At 49.5% G+C, this 17311-nt stretch overlaps 1 protein-coding gene across 1 annotated transcript in view; it reads right to left on the bottom strand.

Annotated features, from left to right (window-relative positions):
- The window catches only part of LOC147122837 (uncharacterized), a 137384-nt gene extending 135863 nt beyond the window's left edge, over positions 1-1521 (bottom strand). Inside the window, exon 1 of the mRNA XM_086003870.1 lies at positions 1451-1521. The gene's annotated coding sequence lies outside the window, so the exon portion shown is untranslated. The remainder of the gene's footprint in view (positions 1-1450) is intronic.
- Between the last annotated feature and the right edge of the window lie 15790 nt (positions 1522-17311).

Genomic DNA, 17311 nt, shown 5'->3' on the forward strand with positions numbered 1-17311 from the left:
GAGTGAGAGAGAGATAGAGATTGGGAGTGAGAGAGAGATAGAGATTGGGAGTGTGAGAGAGAGAGACTGGGAGTGTGAGAGAGAGAGACTGGGTGTGTGAGAGAGAGAGACTGGCAGTGTGAGAGAGAGAGACTGGGAGTGTGAGACAGAGAGAGACTGGGAGTGTGAGAGAGAGAGAGATTGGGAGCGTGTGAGAGAGAGAGATTGGGAGTGAGAGAGATTGGGAGTGAGAGAGATTGGGAGTGTGAGAGAGAGAGACTGGGAGTGTGAGAGAGAGAGAGATTGGGAGTGTGAGAGAGAGAGAGATTGGGAGTGAGAGAGAGAGATTGGGAGTGTGAGAGAGAGAGAGATTGGGAGTGTGAGAGAGAGAGATTGGGTGTGTGAGAGAGAGAGAAATTGGGAGTGTGAGAGAGAGAGAGATTGGGAGTGAGAGAGACAGAGAGAGATTGGGAGTGTGAGAGAGAGAGAGAGATTGGGAGTGTGAGAGAGAGAGAGAGAGAGAGACTGGGAGTGTGAGAGAGAGAGAGAGATTGGGAGCGTGAGAGAGAGAGAGAGAGATTGGGAATGTGAGAGAGATTGGGAGTGTGAGCGAGAGATTGGGATTGTGAGAGAGAGAGAGAGAGAGAGAGATTGGGAGTGTGAGAGAGATAGAGATTGGGAGTGTGAGAGAGAGAGAGATTGGGAGTGTGAGAGAGAGAGAGATTGGGAGTGAGAGAGAGAGATTGGGAGTGTGAGAGAGAGAGAGATTGGGAGTGTGAGAGAGAGAGAGATTGGGAGTGTGAGAGAGAGAGAGATTGGGAGTGTGAGAGAGAGAGAGATTGGGAGTGTGAGAGAGAGAGAGAGAGAGATTGGGAGTGTGAGAGAGAGATTGGGAGTGTGAGAGAGAGAGAGAGATTGGGAGTGTGAGAGAGAGATTGGGAGTGAGAGAGAGAGAGAGAGAGAGAGCGCGAGATTGGGAGTGTGAGAGAGAGATTGGGAGTGAGAGAGATTGGGAGTGTGAGAGAGAGAGAGATTGGGAGTGTGAGAGAGAGAGATTGGGAGAGTGAGAGAGAGAGATTGGGAGTGTGAGAGAGAGAGAGATTGTGAGTGAGAGAGAGAGATTGGGAGTGTGAGAGAGAGAGAGAGATTGGGAGTGAGAGAGAGAGAGAGATTGGGAGTGAGAGAGAGAGAGAGATTGGGAGTGAGAGAGAGAGAGAGATTGGGAGTCTGAGAGAGAGAGCGAGATTGGAGTGTGAGAGAGAGAGCGAGATTGGGAGTGTGAGAGAGAGATTGGGAGTGAGAGAGAGAGGTTGGGAGTGTGAGAGAGAGAGGTTGGGAGTGTGAGAGAGAGAGATTGGGAGTGTGAGAGAGAGAGACTGGGAGTGAGAGAGAGAGAGATTGGGATTGAGAGAGAGAGAGAGAGAGAGAGAGAGAGAGAGAGATTGGGAGTGTGAGAGAGAGAGACCCTCACCAGGTACAGACTAAGCGACCACCAACTGGAAATTGAAAAAGGCAGATACAAGAAATCCTGGCAGCCTTGAGAGAATAGAATATGCGATCAATGTCTGGCCGGCGAGGTTGAAACAGAGATGCATTTCCTCCTAAAATGCGAAAAATTCAACACATCAAGAAACATATTATTCAACAAGCTAAGCCAAACAACCCCAGATTTCAAGGAATTGGATGACCTGTCAAAATTGAGATTAGTCCTAGGAGAAGGAGACAGACCATACCTAGGGGCCAAATATGTAACAACATGTCACAACCTGAGGACTGTTTAAAATTAAGACTGTTTAAAAATTAATATTGAACGTACCAAATGAAGTAGAAAGACTGTTTAAAATTAATATTGTTTAAAAGTAATATTGCATGTACCCAACAAATGTCAAATCGATTGACACCTACAGAATGTTGGAAAACTGTACCTTTTTGCTATGTAAGCTTTGGCAATATGGTTCTCTGTAAACTTTCATGCCAATAAAGCATTTGAACTGAACTGAACTGAACTGAGAGATTGGGAGTGGGAGAGAGAGAGAGAGACTGGGAGTGAGAGAGAGAGATTGGGAGTGTGAGAGAGAGAGCGAGATTGGGAGTGTGAGAGAGAGATTGGGAGTGAGAGAGAGAGAGAGAGAGATTGGGAGTGAGAGAGAGAGATTGGGAGTGTGAGAGAGGGAGACTGGGAGTGTGAGAGAGCGAGATTGGGAGTGTGAGAGAGAGAGCGAGATTGGGAGTGTGAGAGAGAGATTGGGACTGAGAGAGAGAGAGAGAGAGATTGGGAGTGAGAGAGAGAGAGAGATTGGGAGTGAGAGAGAGAGAGAGAGAGAGATTGGGAGTGAGAGAGAGAGAGAGGGAGGTTGGGAGTGTGAGAGAGAGAGATTGGGAGTGTGAGAGAGAGAGAGATTGGGATTGAGAGAGAGAGAGAGAGAGAGAGAGATTGGGAGTGAGAGAGAGACTGGGAGTGTGAGAGAGAGAGAGATTGGGATTGAGAGAGAGACTGGGAGTGTGTGAGAGAGAGAGAGATTGGGATTGAGAGAGAGAGAGAGAGATTGGGAGTGTGAGAGAGAGAGCGAGATTGGGAGTGTGAGAGAGAGAGAGATTGGGAGTGTGAGAGAGAGATTGGGAGTGTGTGAGAGAGAGAGATTGGGAGTGAGAGAGAGATTGACATCTACAGAATGTTGGAAAACTGTACCTTTTTGCTATGTAAGCTTTGGCAATATGGTTCTCTGTAAACTTTCATGCCAATAAAGCATTTGAATTGGAATTGGAATTGGAGAGATTGGGAGTGAGAGACTGGGAGTGTGAGAGGGAGAGAGATTGGGAGTGTGAGAGAGAGAGAGATTGGGAGTGAGAGAGAGATTGGGAGTGAGAGAGAGAGATTGGGAGTGTGTGAGAGAGAGAGATTGGGAGTGAGAGAGAGAGAGAGATTGGGAGTGTGAGAGAGAGAGAGATTGGGAGTGTGAGAGAGAGAGAGACAGATTGGGAGTGTGAGAGAGAGAGAGAGATTGGGAGTGTGAGAGAGAGAGACTGGGAGTGTGAGAGAGAGAGAGAGATTGGGAGTGTGAGAGAGAGAGATTGGGAGTGAGAGAGAGAGAGATTGGGAGTGTGAGAGAGAGAGAGAGAGAGAGAGACTGGGAGTGTGAGAGAGAGAGATTGGGAGTGTGAGAGAGAGAGAGACTGGGAGTGTGAGAGAGAGAGATTGGGAGTGTGAGAGAGAGAGATTGGGAGTGAGGGAGAGAGAGATTGGGAGTGAGGGAGAGAGAGATTGGGAGTGTGAGACAGAGAGAGACTGGGAGTGTGAGAGAGAGAGAGAGACTGGGAGTGTGAGAGATAGAGAGAGATTGGGAGTGAGAGAGAGAGATTGGGAGTGAGAGAGAGAGAGAGATTGGGAGTGTGAGAGAGAGAAAGATTGGGAGTGAGAGAGAGAGAGACTGGGAGTGTGAGAGAGAGATTGGGAGTGAGAGAGAGAGAGAGAGTGGGAGTGTGAGAGAGAGAGAGATTGGGAGTGTGAGAGAGAGAGAGATTGGGAGTGTGAGAGAGAGAGAGAGATTGGGAGTGTGAGAGAGAGTGAGATTGGGAGTGAGAGAGAGAGAGATTGGGAGTGTGAGAGAGAGAGATTTGGAGTGTGAGAGAGAGAGAGAGATTGGGAGTGTGAGAGAGAGAGATGGGGAGTGAGAGAGAGATTGGGAGTGTGAGAGAGAGAGAGAGATTGGGAGTGTGAGAGAGAGAGAGATTTGGAGTGTGAGAGAGAGAGAGAGAGATTGGGAGTGTGAGAGAGAGAGAGATTGGGAGTGAGAGAGAGAGAGATTGGGAGTGAGAGAGAGAGAGAGAGGGAGTGTGAGAGAGAGAGAGATTGGGAGTGTGAGAGAGCGAGAGAGCTTGGGAGTGAGAGAGAGAGGGACTGGGCCGCCGCAGCCGCTCACCTGATGGCTTTGGGGCGGGGCTGTTGACGCCGCGGGGAGGTTTTGTGCGCGGCAGCTCCCGGCACGGCCCGCCGCGGCCGGTGACCTGGTGGCTTTGGGTCAGGCTCTGAGGCGGGACTGTTGACGCCGCGGGGAAGTTTTGTGAACGGCAGCTCCCGGCACGGCCCGCAACTGAAGGCCCAGGCATCCCGGGCTGCTAGGCAGCGCCCGGCACCGGCACAGCCGCTCGAAATGGCCGTCAAAGTAGGCGAGCCTCCGGGCGAAGGGCAGGGGATCACTTCATTTCCTGCTGTTGTTAAATACAATTTAAAACTCAAATAAATTGTTATTTTCCTTAGTTCCCTAACACAGAAAGAGTGGGAAAAAAATCGTGAAGAATCAAGATGGCGGCTACTCACCTCGGTTCAGAATGATAAGGCCCGCCCAAACACGCACCGATTGGTCAACCGTCAGGTCACTGAACTGTAGGATTGGTCAATCATCAAGTCACTCAACACTCAACTGTAGGATGGCCCGCCCGCACGCGCAATGAACCCGCCCGTGACGCAGCGATTAGTCAACCGTCGGTCAACTGTCAGGTCGCTCGACTGCACGATTGGTCAACCTTCACGTCACTCAATGCTAATGAGCAAATGAGCAGAACTTTTCCCATTTAATGAGCGGAATTTTGAACGTTTTTTTGGATACCGTGGACACGATTTTTGTCTGACGGAAAAGTAAATATGCTGTAATCGTAAGCTTTCTTTTGATGTGACGCGCATGTAGGTACACTCTATAACTTTCGAACGTATAGAGAATGGACAGACAGAAAGACAGAAGAGGTCTTTTATATATATATATATATACTAGCTGGAATACCCGGCGGAGCTGAGGGTTTTTCGAGGGCATGTTGTTGTTGGAAGAGAGAGTGAGTGACTGCGGGGGGGGGGGGGGGGGGGGGGGGGCGGCGGAAGAGAGAGAGAGAGAGCGAGCGGGGGGGGAAGACAGCGAGCGAGCGGGGGGGAAGAGAGCGAGCGAGCGGGGGGGAGAGAGAGCGCGAGCGGGGGGGGGAGAGAGAGCGCGAGCGGGGGGGGGAGAGAGAGCGCGAGCGGGGGGGGAGAGAGAGCGCGAGCGGGGGGGAGAGAGAGCGCGAGCGGGGGGGAGAGAGAGCGCGAGCGGGGGGGAGAGAGCGCGAGCGGGGGGGAGAGAGCGCGAGCGGGGGGGAGAGAGAGAGCGAGCGGGGGGGAGAGAGAGAGCGAGCGGGGGGGAGAGAGAGAGCGAGCGGGGGGGAGAGAGAGCGCGAGCGGGGGGGAGAGAGAGCGCGAGCGGGGGGGAGAGAGAGCGCGAGCGGGGGGGAGAGAGAGCGCGAGCGGGGGGGAGAGAGAGCGCGAGCGGGGGGGAGAGAGAGCGCGAGCGGGGGGAGAGAGAGCGCGAGCGGGGGGGAGAGAGAGCGCGAGCGGGGGGGAGAGAGAGCGCGAGCGGGGGGGAGAGAGAGCGCGAGCGGGGGGGAGAGAGAGCGCGAGCGGGGGGGAGAGAGAGCGCGAGCGGGGGGGGAGAGAGCGCGAGCGGGGGGGAGAGAGAGCGCGAGCGGGGGGGAGAGAGAGCGCGAGCGGGGGGGGAGAGAGAGCGCGAGCGGGGGGGAGAGAGAGCGCGAGCGGGGGGGAGAGAGAGCGCGAGCGGGGGGGAGAGAGAGCGCGAGCGGGGGGGAGAGAGAGCGCGAGCGGGGGGGAGAGAGAGCGCGAGCGGGGGGGAGAGAGAGCGCGAGCGGGGGGGAGAGAGAGCGCGAGCGGGGGGGAGAGAGAGCGCGAGCGGGGGGGAGAGAGAGCGCGAGCGGGGGGGGGAGAGAGAGCGCGAGCGGGGGGGAGAGAGAGCGCGAGCGGGGGGGAGAGAGAGCGCGAGCGGGGGGGAGAGAGAGCGCGAGCGGGGGGGAGAGAGAGCGCGAGCGGGGGGGAGAGAGCGCGCGAGCGGGGGGGAGAGAGCGCGCGAGCGGGGGGGAGAGAGCGCGCGAGCGGGGGGGAGAGAGAGCGCGAGCGGGGGGGGAGAGAGAGCGCGAGCGGGGGGGGGAGAGAGAGCGCGAGCGGGGGGGGAGAGAGAGCGCGAGCGGGGGGGAGAGAGAGCGCGAGCGGGGGGGAGAGAGAGCGCGAGCGGGGGGGAGAGAGAGCGCGAGCGGGGGGGAGAGAGAGCGCGAGCGGGGGGGAGAGAGAGCGCGAGCGGGGGGGGAGAGAGAGCGCGAGCGGGGGGGAGAGAGAGCGCGAGCGGGGGGGAGAGAGAGCGCGAGCGGGGGGGAGAGAGAGCGCGAGCGGGGGGGAGAGAGAGCGCGAGCGGGGGGGGAGAGAGAGCGCGAGCGGGGGGGGAGAGAGAGCGCGAGCGGGGGGGAGAGAGAGCGCGAGCGGGGGGGGAGAGAGAGCGCGAGCGGGGGGGGGAGAGAGAGCGCGAGCGGGGGGGGAGAGAGCGCGAGCGGGGGGGGAGAGAGAGCGCGAGCGCGGGGGGGAGAGAGAGCGCGAGCGGGGGGGGAGAGAGCGCGCGAGCGGGGGGGGGAGAGAGAGCGCGAGTGGGGGGGGAGAGAGAGCGCGAGTGGGGGGGAGAGAGAGCGCGAGTGGGGGGGAGAGAGAGCGCGAGTGGGGGGGAGAGAGAGCGCGAGTGGGGGGGAGAGAGAGCGCGAGTGGGGGGAGAGAGAGCGCGAGTGGGGGGGAGAGAGAGCGCGAGTGGGGGGGAGAGAGAGCGCGAGTGGGGGGGAGAGAGCGCGAGTGGGGGGGAGAGAGCGCGCGAGTGGGGGGGAGAGAGCGCGCGAGTGGGGGGGGAGAGAGAGCGCGAGTGGGGGGGAGAGAGAGCGCGAGTGGGGGGGAGAGAGAGCGCGAGTGGGGGGGGAGAGAGAGCGCGAGTGGGGGGGGAGGGGGGGAGAGAGCGCGAGTGGGGGGGGAGAGAGAGCGCGAGTGGGGGGGAGAGAGAGCGCGAGTGGGGGGGGAGAGAGAGCGCGAGTGGGGGGGGGGGAAGAGAGAGCGCGAGTGGGGGGGAAGAGGGAGCGCGAGTCGGGGGGGAAGAGAGAGCGCGAGTGGGGGGGAAGAGAGAGCGCGAGTCGGGGGGGAGAGAGCGCGCGCGTGGGGGGGGGGGAGGAGAGAGAGAGAGAGAGCGCACGTTGGGGGGGGGCGGGGGGGAGAGAGAGCCCGGTTGCCATGGTAACCCTTCCCGCTCTGCACGCCCCGCCCGAGATCCGCTCTCCCGAGAGCCCCGCCGCCCGCGCCGAGCGGGGAACAGAGACGCCGCGTCCCGTTTATGTCCCGTGACCCTCGTGGCTGACGCTGTTGCCCCGGGTAACGTGACGACGGGGGCGGGAGCTTAGCAGAAGCCATGGGACAATTACCTAGCTCGGGCGTGGCTGGGCAGGAAAGGCCCAGTCTTTGAGGCCTAGGTTATGAGGCCTTACAAAAACGGGGAAAGGTAGGAAAAAGAATCTTCAGGTTTACAAATGAATTAAGTTTTTTTTAAAAACAATTTAATAAAAGCAATATTTTTTTTTTTTTTGCTGGATCTGTAGGTTTGAAAAGAAAAACGCAGAAAGCGGGAAGAAGAATGGAATCAAGATGGCTGACACTCACCTCGGTTCAGAACGATAAGGCCCGCCCACACACGCACTGATTGGTCGACCGTCAGGTCACCGAAGCGTAGGATTGGTCAGTCGTCCCGTCACTCGACCGTAGGAGGGCCCGGCCGCACGCGCCAGGAACCCGCCGTACGATTGGTCGACCTCGATGTCACTCTATCGCTAATGAGATGCTAATGAGCGGAATGTTGAACTTTTTTGGATACCACGGGCGCAATTTTTGTCCGGCCGAAACGTAAATACGCCTATGACCGGTCCGTAATCGTAAGCTTTCTTTTGATGTGACGCGCGTGTAGGTACGCTCTATAACTTTCGAACGTATAGAGAACAGACAGACAGACAGAAGAGGTCTTATATAGATATAGATAATAAGATAGATAGATGAACTGCTTTGAAGTGGAGTGTGGCAGCCATTTTGCAAACAACAATATGTATGATCAGTGATCAGTTACTAAAGAGATAAAGAGAACTTAGATATGTTTTTGTGATGTTGTGGAGGATCTGTGTTGGAAAAGTTACAAAATGTAACTCTTTAGCTGCTTTTATATAGATGCTTGTTTAGATCGGATTCCGAGAGATGTCGGTTTTAGCTACTAAATCCTGCTCCCTTATTCCAGTTACACAATCATAGACCACAAAAAAACTGGGGCCACAATTCTGTCAGCACAACAGGAGAGTTTAAACAGAGGAAACTGGTTCCCCAACATGGGTTTCCCAGAATCCAACCTAAACAAGCATGCGTATAAAAAGGCTTCCGAGACTTAGGGCGACAAAATCAAAGTTAGTAGATTTTAAAAGACAGATTACATATTTTGGTAGATTCACAGAAAAAACTATTTGAAAATACTTCTATTTTTGAGGTGTACCCTCTCTCTTTTGGCAATCCAATATAATTCAATGTTTTTGGTTTTTTTCTTGTAAATAAGTTCAGAAAATCAAAAGGCACTTCACTACAAACATCGAGTCCCCCTTCTACTCTATGGCAACCATCATAGAATGGTTACAGCATGGAAGAAGGCCATTCGAGCCTATGCCAGCTCTCTGCAAGAACACCTCAGCTAGTCCCACTCGCCCGCCCTTTCCCCGTAGCCCTGTAAAAAAAATTATATCAGGTACTTATCCAAATCCTGACATCAGCAGTCGGTAAAATGCTAGAATCTATTAAGGACATGGTAACAGGGCACTTAGAAAATAATAGGATTTGGCAGAGTTAACACGGATTTATGAAAAGGGAATCATGTTTGACGAATCTGTTAAGAGTTTTTTGAGGTTGTAATGAGCAGAATAGATAAGGGGAAAACTAGTGGATGTGGTGTATTTGGATTTTCAGAAGGCATTTGATAAGGTGCCACACAAGAGGTTATTAAACAAAATTAGGGCTCATGGGATTGGGGTAATATACTAGCATGGATTGAGGATTGGTTAATAGACAGAAAACAGAGAGTAGGAATAAACGGGTCATTTTCGGGTTGGCAGGCTGTATCTAGTAGGGTACCGCAAGGATCAGTGCTTGGGCCTCAGCTATTCACAATCTATATCAATGATTTGGATGAGGGGGCCAAATGTAATATACCCAAGTTTGCTGATGATACAAAACTGGGTGGGAATGTAAATTGTGAGGAGGATGCAAAGAGGCTTCAATGGGGTATAGACAAGCTAAGTGAGTGGGCAAGAACATGGCAAATGGAATATAATGTGGAGAAATGTGAAGTTATCCACTTTGGTTGGAAAAATAGAAAAGCAGAGTATTTTTTAAATGGAGGGGGATTGGGAAATATTGGTGTTCAGAGGGACCTGGGTGTCCTTGTACACGAATCGCTGAAAGTTAACATGTAGGTACAGCAAACAATTAGGAAAGCAAATGGTATGTTATACTCAAATCCTCTTGTATTAAAGGCTAAGAGTAAAGGCATCTTACTGCAATTACATAGGGCCCTGGTGAGGCCACACCTGGAGTATTGTGGACAGTTTTGTTCTCCTTACCTAAGGAAGGATATACTTGCCATAGGGGGAGTGCAACCAACGTTCACCAGAATGATTCCTGGGATGGGGGGATTGGCCCATGAGGAGAGATAGAAGATAGGAGGAGGAGTAGGCCATTCGGCCCCTTGAGCCTGCTCCGCCATTCAACGAGATCATGGCTGATCATTCAAATTCAGTACCCTGTCCCTGCCTTCTCCCCATATCCCTTGATCCCTTTAGCCTTAAGAAATATATTCAACGCCTTCTTGAATATATTTAATTAATTGGCCTCCACTGCCTTCTGTGGTAGAGAATTCCACAGGTTCACCATTCTCTGGGTGAAGAAATTCCTCATCTCTGTCCTAAATGGCTTACCCCTTCTGCTTAGACCCCTGGTTCTGGACTCCCCGGCCATCGGGAACATCCTTCCTGCATCCAGTCTGTCTAGTCCTGTTAGAATTTTATGTTTCAATGAGATCCCCTCTCATTCTTCTAAACTCCAGCGAGTATAAGCCCAATCGACCCAATCTCTCCTCATACGTCATTCCTGCCATCCCAGGTATCAGTCTGGTGAATCTTCGCTGCACTCCCTCCATGGCAAGAACATTCTTCCGCAGATAAGGCGACCAAAACTGCACACAATACTCAAGGTGTGGTCTCACCAAGGCCCTGTACAACTGCAGCAAGACATCCTTGTTCTTGTACTCGAACCCTCTCGCTACAAAGGCCAACATACCATTTGCCTTCTTAACCACCTGCTGCACCTGCATGCTTACCTTCAGCGACTGGTGCACAAGGACACCCAGGTCTCGTTGCACTTCCCCTTCTCCCAATCTATTGCCGTTCAGATAATAATCTGCCTTCCTGTTTTTGCCACCAAAGTGGATAACCTCGCATTTATCCACATTATACTGCATCTGCCCAATCACCCAACCTGTCCAAATCATACTGGAGTTTCTCAGCATCCTCCTCACAGCACACACGCCCACCCAGCTTTGTGTCATCTGCAAACTTGGAGATATTACATCTAGTTCCTGCGTCTAGATTATTATATATATATTATATATATATATATATATATAGTGAATAGCTGGGGTCCTAGGACCGGATCGGTCATGGCCCTATGGGTAGCGGAGCGGGCCCAGGGGCCGTGTAGCCTGATCCTGCTCCTACTTCGTGTGTCTAATTCTGTTAGATTCAGGAGATGGTTCTGTGATAGTGGATTGGCGGTTAGGATCAGATCAGCCATGATCTTATTGAATGGCGGAGCAGGCTCGAGGGGCTGATTGGCCTACTCCTGCTCCTATTTCTTATGTTATGATCCCTGCGGTACCCCACTAGTCACTGCCTGCCACTCGGAAAAACAGCCGTTTATTCCAACTCTTTGCTTCCTGTCTGCCAACCAGTTCTTTATCCAAGTCAGTACCTTGCCCCCAATCCCATGTGCCTTAACTTTACACGCTAATATCTTATGCGGGACCTTATCAAAAGCCTTCTGAAAGTCCAAATACACCACATCCACTGGTTCTCCCTTATCTATTCTGCCAGTTACATCCTCAAAAAATTGTAGATTAGTCAAGCAGGTATTTTGTATATATTTTCGTATATATTTACCTTTTGTAAATCCATGTTGACTTTGTCCGATCCTGTCACTGTTTTCCAAGTGCTCTGCTATTACATCTTTTATAATGGACTCCAGCATTTTCCCCACTACCGATGTCAGGCTTACCGGTCTATAATTCCCCGTTTTCTCTCTACCACCTTTTTTGAATAGTGGGGTAACATTAGCTACCCTCCAATCCATGGGAACTGTTTCAGAGTCTATAGAATTTTGGAAGATGACCAGCAATGCATCTACTATTTCTAGGGCCACTTCCTTAAGTACCCTAGGATGTAGATTATCAGACCCCGTCAATTTCCCTAACACCATTTCCCTACAAATACTGATTTCTTTCAGTTCCTCCCTCTCATCAGACCCTATGTTCCCCGACATCTCTGGGAGGTTATTTGTGTCCTCCTTTGTGAAGACAAAACCAAAGTATGTATTTAATTGGTCTGCCATTTCTTTGTTCCCCATTATAAATTCCCCTGATTCTGACTGCAAGGGACCTATGCTTGACTTCACCAATCTTTTTCTCTTCACATGTCTATAAAAGCTTTTACAGTAGACTAGGCCTATAATCTCCGGAGTTTAGAAGAATGAGAAGTGATCTCATTGAAACATACAAAATTCTTACAGGGCTGGACACGGTAGATGCGGGGATGATGTTTTCCCTGGCTGGGGAGTCTCGAAGCAGGGATCACAGTCTCAGAATAAGGGGTCGACCATTTAAGACCGAGATGAGAAATTTCTTCACTCAGAGGGTGGTGAATCTTTGGAATTCTGTACCCCAGAGGGCTGTGGAGGCTCAGTCATTGAGTATATTCAAGACATAGATCAATAGATTTTTGGATATTAAGTGAATCAAGGGATATTGGAGATAGTACAGGAAAGTGGGAGTTGAGATAGATCAGCCATTATCTTATTGAATGGTGGAGCAGGCTCGAGCGGCTAAATGGCCTACTCCTGCTCCCATTTCTTATGTTATGTTCCCTTTTGAAAGCCGTAATTGAGTCTGCCTCCATCACCCTTTCAGGCAATGCATTCCAGATCCTAACCACTCGCTGCGTAAAAAAGTTTTTTCTCATGTCGCCTTTGATACTTTTGCCAGTCACCTTAAATCTGTCTCCTCTGGTTCTCGACTATCCTTCTGCCAATGGGAACAGTTTCTCTCTATCTACTCTGTCCGGACCTCTCATGATTTTGAACACCTCTATCAAATCTCCTCTCAATCTTTTCTGCTCTAAGGAGAACAATCCCAGCTTCGCCAGTCTATCCATGTAACTGAAGGCCCTCATTCCTGGAATCATTCTCGTAAATCTTTTCTGCACCTTCTCTAAAGCCTTCACATCCTTCCTAAAGTGCGGTGCCCAGAATTGGACACAATACGCCAGTTGAGGCCGAACCAGTGTTTTACAGTTTCGTCATAATTTTCATGTTTTTGTACTCTATACCTCTATTCATGAAGCCCAGGATCCTGTAAGCTTTTTTAACTGCTTTCTCAACTTGCCCTGCCATCTTCAACAATTTGTGCACATATACCCCCAGATCTCTCTGTTCCTGAACCCCCTTTAGGATTGTACCCTTTAGTTTATATTTCCTCTCCTCGTTCTTTCTACCAAAATTTATCACTTCACATTGAAGCAAATTTGCTTCAAAGGTTTAATTAAATTGTATTTTAATTAATTTTAAACGTGGTTTATTTTTATTTAGGTTAGTACATAAAATTTCATCTGCCAAGTGTCCGCCCATTCCACCAGCCTATGGCCTGAAGTCTAGCACTATCTTCCTCACTGTTCACTATACTTCCATGTTTTGTCAGCTGCAAATTTTGAAATTGTGCCCTGTACACACACATCCAAGTCATTAATACATATCAAGAAAAGCAGTGGTCCTAGAACAGACCCCTGGGGAACACCTTCCTCCAGTCCAAAAAACAACCGTTCACCACTACTCTCTGTTTCCTGTCACTTAGCCAATTTCGTATCCATGCTGCCACTTTCCCTTTTATTCCTTGGGCTTTTACTTTGCTGGCAAGCCTATTATGTGGCATTTTGTTGAATGCCTTTTGGAAATCCATATATATGTCAACCGCATTGCCCTCATCAACCGTCTCGGTTACCTCATCCAAAAACTCAATCAAGTTGGTTAAACATGATTTGCCTTTAACAAATTGGTGCTGGCTTTCCTTAATTAATCCACACTTGTCCAAGTGACTTAATGTTGTCCCAGATTATTGTTTCTAAAAGCTTACCCACTACCGAGGATTAAACTGACTGGCCTATAGTTGCTGGGTTTATCTTTATACCCTTTTTTGAACAAGGGTGTAACATTTGCAATTCTCCAGTCCTCTCGCACCACCCCGTTTCAAGGGAGGATTGGAAGATTACAGCCAGTATCTCTACGATTTCGTCCTTCACTTCCCTGTGTCCTAGGATGCATCCCATCTGGTCCTGGTGACTTATCTACTTTCAGTACAGCCAGCTTTTCTAGTACCTTGTCTTCATCAATTTTTATCCCATCCAGTATCTCAACTACCTCTTCTTTCGCTATGTCTATGGCAGCATCTTCTTCCTTGGTGAAGACAGATGCAAAGTACTCATTTAATACCTCAGCCATACCGTCTGCCTCCATGCATAGGTCTCCTTTTTGGTCCTTAATTGGCCCCACCCCTTCTCTTACTACCCGTTTACTATTTATATGCCTATAGAAGACTTTTGGATTAAGTTTTATGTTAGCTGCCATTCTATTCTCATACCCTCTTTGCCCCTCTTATTTTCTTTTTTAATTCTCCTCTGAAGTTTCTATATTTAGCCTGATTCTCTGATGTATTCCTGATGTGACATCTGTCATACACACTCTTTTGCTGCTTCATTACTCTCTATCTCTTTTGTCATCCAGGGAGCTCTGGCTTTCGTTGCCCTACCTTTCCCCCTTGTGGGAATGTACCTCGACTGTACCCAAACTATTTCCTCTTTAAAGGCAGCCCATTGTTCCACTACTGTTTTGGCAGCCAATCTTTGATTCCAATTTACCAGTGATACTATGATCACTGTTCCCTAAATGTTTACCTACTGACACTTGCTCCACTTGACCTACCTCATTCCGCAGAACCAGATCCAGCAATGCCTCCTTTCTTGTTGGGCCGGAAACATACTGATCAAGAAAGTTCTCCTCCCCCCTCGCTGCCCTTTACACTATTACTATCCCAGTCTATATTAGGATAGTTGAAGTCCCCCATTATCACTATTCTATACTTCTTGCATCTCTACTCTGCAAATTTGCTCCTCTATATTTTTCCCACTAGTTGGTGGCCTATAGAATACACCTAGTAGTGCAATGGCAACTCTATTATTTCTTAACTCTAGCCATATAGATTCTGTCGACCCCTCCAGGACATCCTCTCTCTCCAGCACTAACATTCTCCTTAACCAATACTGCCACACCACCTGCTACCTTTCCTGAACACACTATATCCAGGAATATTTAATACCCAATCCTGCCCTTTTTTGAGCCAGGTCTGTCATAGCCACATGGGAATATGATATTGTGGCAATTTGTGCCTAACCTAATTTAATATGCTTCATGTGTTCACATACATACACTTTAAACCTATCTTAGACCATTCTGTGTTCTCTTAGTCTGACCCCACCTAATACCTTACTATTTCTTACTTTAGTGCTATCCGTCTCTCCCAATCCTTTGTGCCCATTGTTTCTCCTTTTTAATGCTACATCCTGGTGCCCATCTCCCTACCAACTTAGTTTAAACCCTCCCCAACAGCAATAGCAAACCTCCCTGCGAGGATATTGGTACTGGCTCTGTTGAGGTGCAACCCGTCCGGCCTGTACAGATCCCACCTCTCCCAGAACCATCCCCAATGCCCCAGGAATCTGAAGCCCTCCCTTCTGCACCATTTCTCCAGCCACACATTCATCTGCTCTATCCTCCTATTTCTATACTCACTTGCGTGTGGCACTGGGAGTAATCCAGAGATTACTATCTTGGAGGTCCTGCTTTTTAATCTCTTTCCTAACTCCCTAAAATGCGCCTGCAGGACCTCACCCCTCTTTCTACCTATGTCGTTCGTACCAACATGGACCATGACTTCTGGCTGTTCACCCTCCCCCCTCAGAATGTTCTGCAGCCGCTCGGACATTCTTGACCCTGGCACCAGGGAGGCAACATACCATCCTCGAGTCATGTCTGCGGCTGCAGAAACGCCTGTCTGCTCCCCTATTGAATCCCCTACCACTATTGCTTTCCCCATCTTCCTCCCCGTACAGCTCAGCCACCCATGGTGCCGTGAATTTGGCTCTGGCTGTACTCCCCAGAGGAACCATCGCCCTCACCAGTACTCAAAACAGAATACTGGTTGGAGAGCGAGATGCACTCCGGGGACTAATGCACTATCTGCCTGATCCTCCTCTTCTGTCTGGCAGTCACCCATTCCCTCTCTGCCTGTGCACTCCTTAGGTGTAGGGTGACCACCTCCTGAAACCAGCTATCCACGTAGCTCTCAGCCACGCAGATGCACCGCAGTGACGCCAGCTGCTGTTCAAGCTCCGAAACCCGGAGCTTGAGCTCCTCCAGCTGACTACACCTCCTGCACACGTGGTTGTCCAGGACATGGGGAAGCATCCTGGAGTTCCCACATGGCACAGGATGTGCATTCCGCTGGACTGAGCTGCCCCGCCATGCCTTTATTTATTCGACTATTCACTAACTTTACAGAAACTTAAGACTAAGATGTATCTAATTCAAGTTAATATAGCAGTTACTAATTTAATATAGTATAGTATTAACAGTTTCTGCATCAACATACCAAACTTTTGTAGGAAGTTAGGTAAGGGAACAGAACATCAGGGCATCAAGAACAAGCGGGAACGGTGTTACCTTGCAGTGGCTTCATGCAACTGTTTGGTTTGGGCCCCCTGCATTTTACGATGATACTAAATACTACCTACTTAATCTGGTGTCAAATTCGAACATGTACGATCGTGAAAAGGCATGTTTGCAATATATAGTTGACGAAATGGTAAGCCACAGATAACAAGAATAAATGACATCGAACCCATTACCCACTATAATTTCTCTAAACAACCATAATGTGATCTCTCATTATTGGTCATAGCCACACTCTACTGTCATGTAATCTACATACACGCCTTATGTCTATCCCTGATAATTCAAAGCTGTTTTTGTTACACTGAAAATTTTGAATTAACCAATGTAAATAACATCCATTAGTGCTAAAAACTGAAGCAAATAATTTGAATTAAGCAGCTTAGAATTAATAGATTGTATTCTACTCAAACTGTTTTGTCTTCCAATTTAGATTTGTTTTAGGAAATAATCTATTAAATGAGGACTTTCTGCAAGAAAAGTGCATGAGAGCAGTCTAGTGAGACTCCTTGCGAGTAGCAGTAATGGAAGGCAAGTTCTTTCTTCTTTGTGAACCTAAGATGCAGATCATTATGAGTGCAAATTACTCACAGGGAATCTGGCACAACCATTGAATAGGGAACCAAGTGTTAAAAGACCCAACCTGTAACATATATGATAGATAGATCAAAAGCATTAATCCATCTTTCTCTTTCAAGATTGTTCATGACCTGCTGTGCATTTCCAGTCTTTGTTGGGGAGGAACACTATAGCCCCACTGATCACCTCATAAGCTCTGAATCTTTCAGAGCTGTTAACAGGAAATTACTTTTTGAATAAAGGTACCAGAAATCAGCCCCAAATTTCACAATCGCGACAGACAACACTGCCAGTGTTTACACATTGTAAACTGCATCGCAGTGGGTGAAATCTCTTGGGTCCCTCGAGTCAAGTCCAAAGGGAAAAAGTAATCAAAACTAATTAAAACTACTACTCACTGATCAATGCAAGCTACAGGTATGCTGAACAATACTGCAAGTTTAAAAAAGATACAACTCATGCCTAAAGCACAATATAATTAAAAGGGATGACGTTGGCATCCACATTCTTAAATACAAAGAGCAGAACCCTGTTACTGCTCCTAGTTGGCTGCTACCTCCTGCCAATCAAAGGATTTGACCAGCTATCATGGTTGTATTCAGTCAGTGAATCTTCCGGAACAAAGGTTAAAGGGTCAGTATTGTGAAAGTGGCGGGTAGTTACTAGTAATCAGACTGACCTTGGGTGCTCTTAAATTCATCATTGGATCCTCTTGGGGCCCTGTGCAATTCACATTCAATGTTCAGAACGTACTAGAAAGCAAACCCTATTCATGGAATTGCACCC

The sequence above is a fragment of the Somniosus microcephalus genome, chromosome 2 (assembly GCF_052327205.1).
Source record: "Somniosus microcephalus isolate GS21.2 chromosome 2, FLI_Smic_1.0, whole genome shotgun sequence".
Classification (NCBI taxonomy): Eukaryota; Metazoa; Chordata; class Chondrichthyes; order Squaliformes; family Somniosidae; genus Somniosus; species Somniosus microcephalus.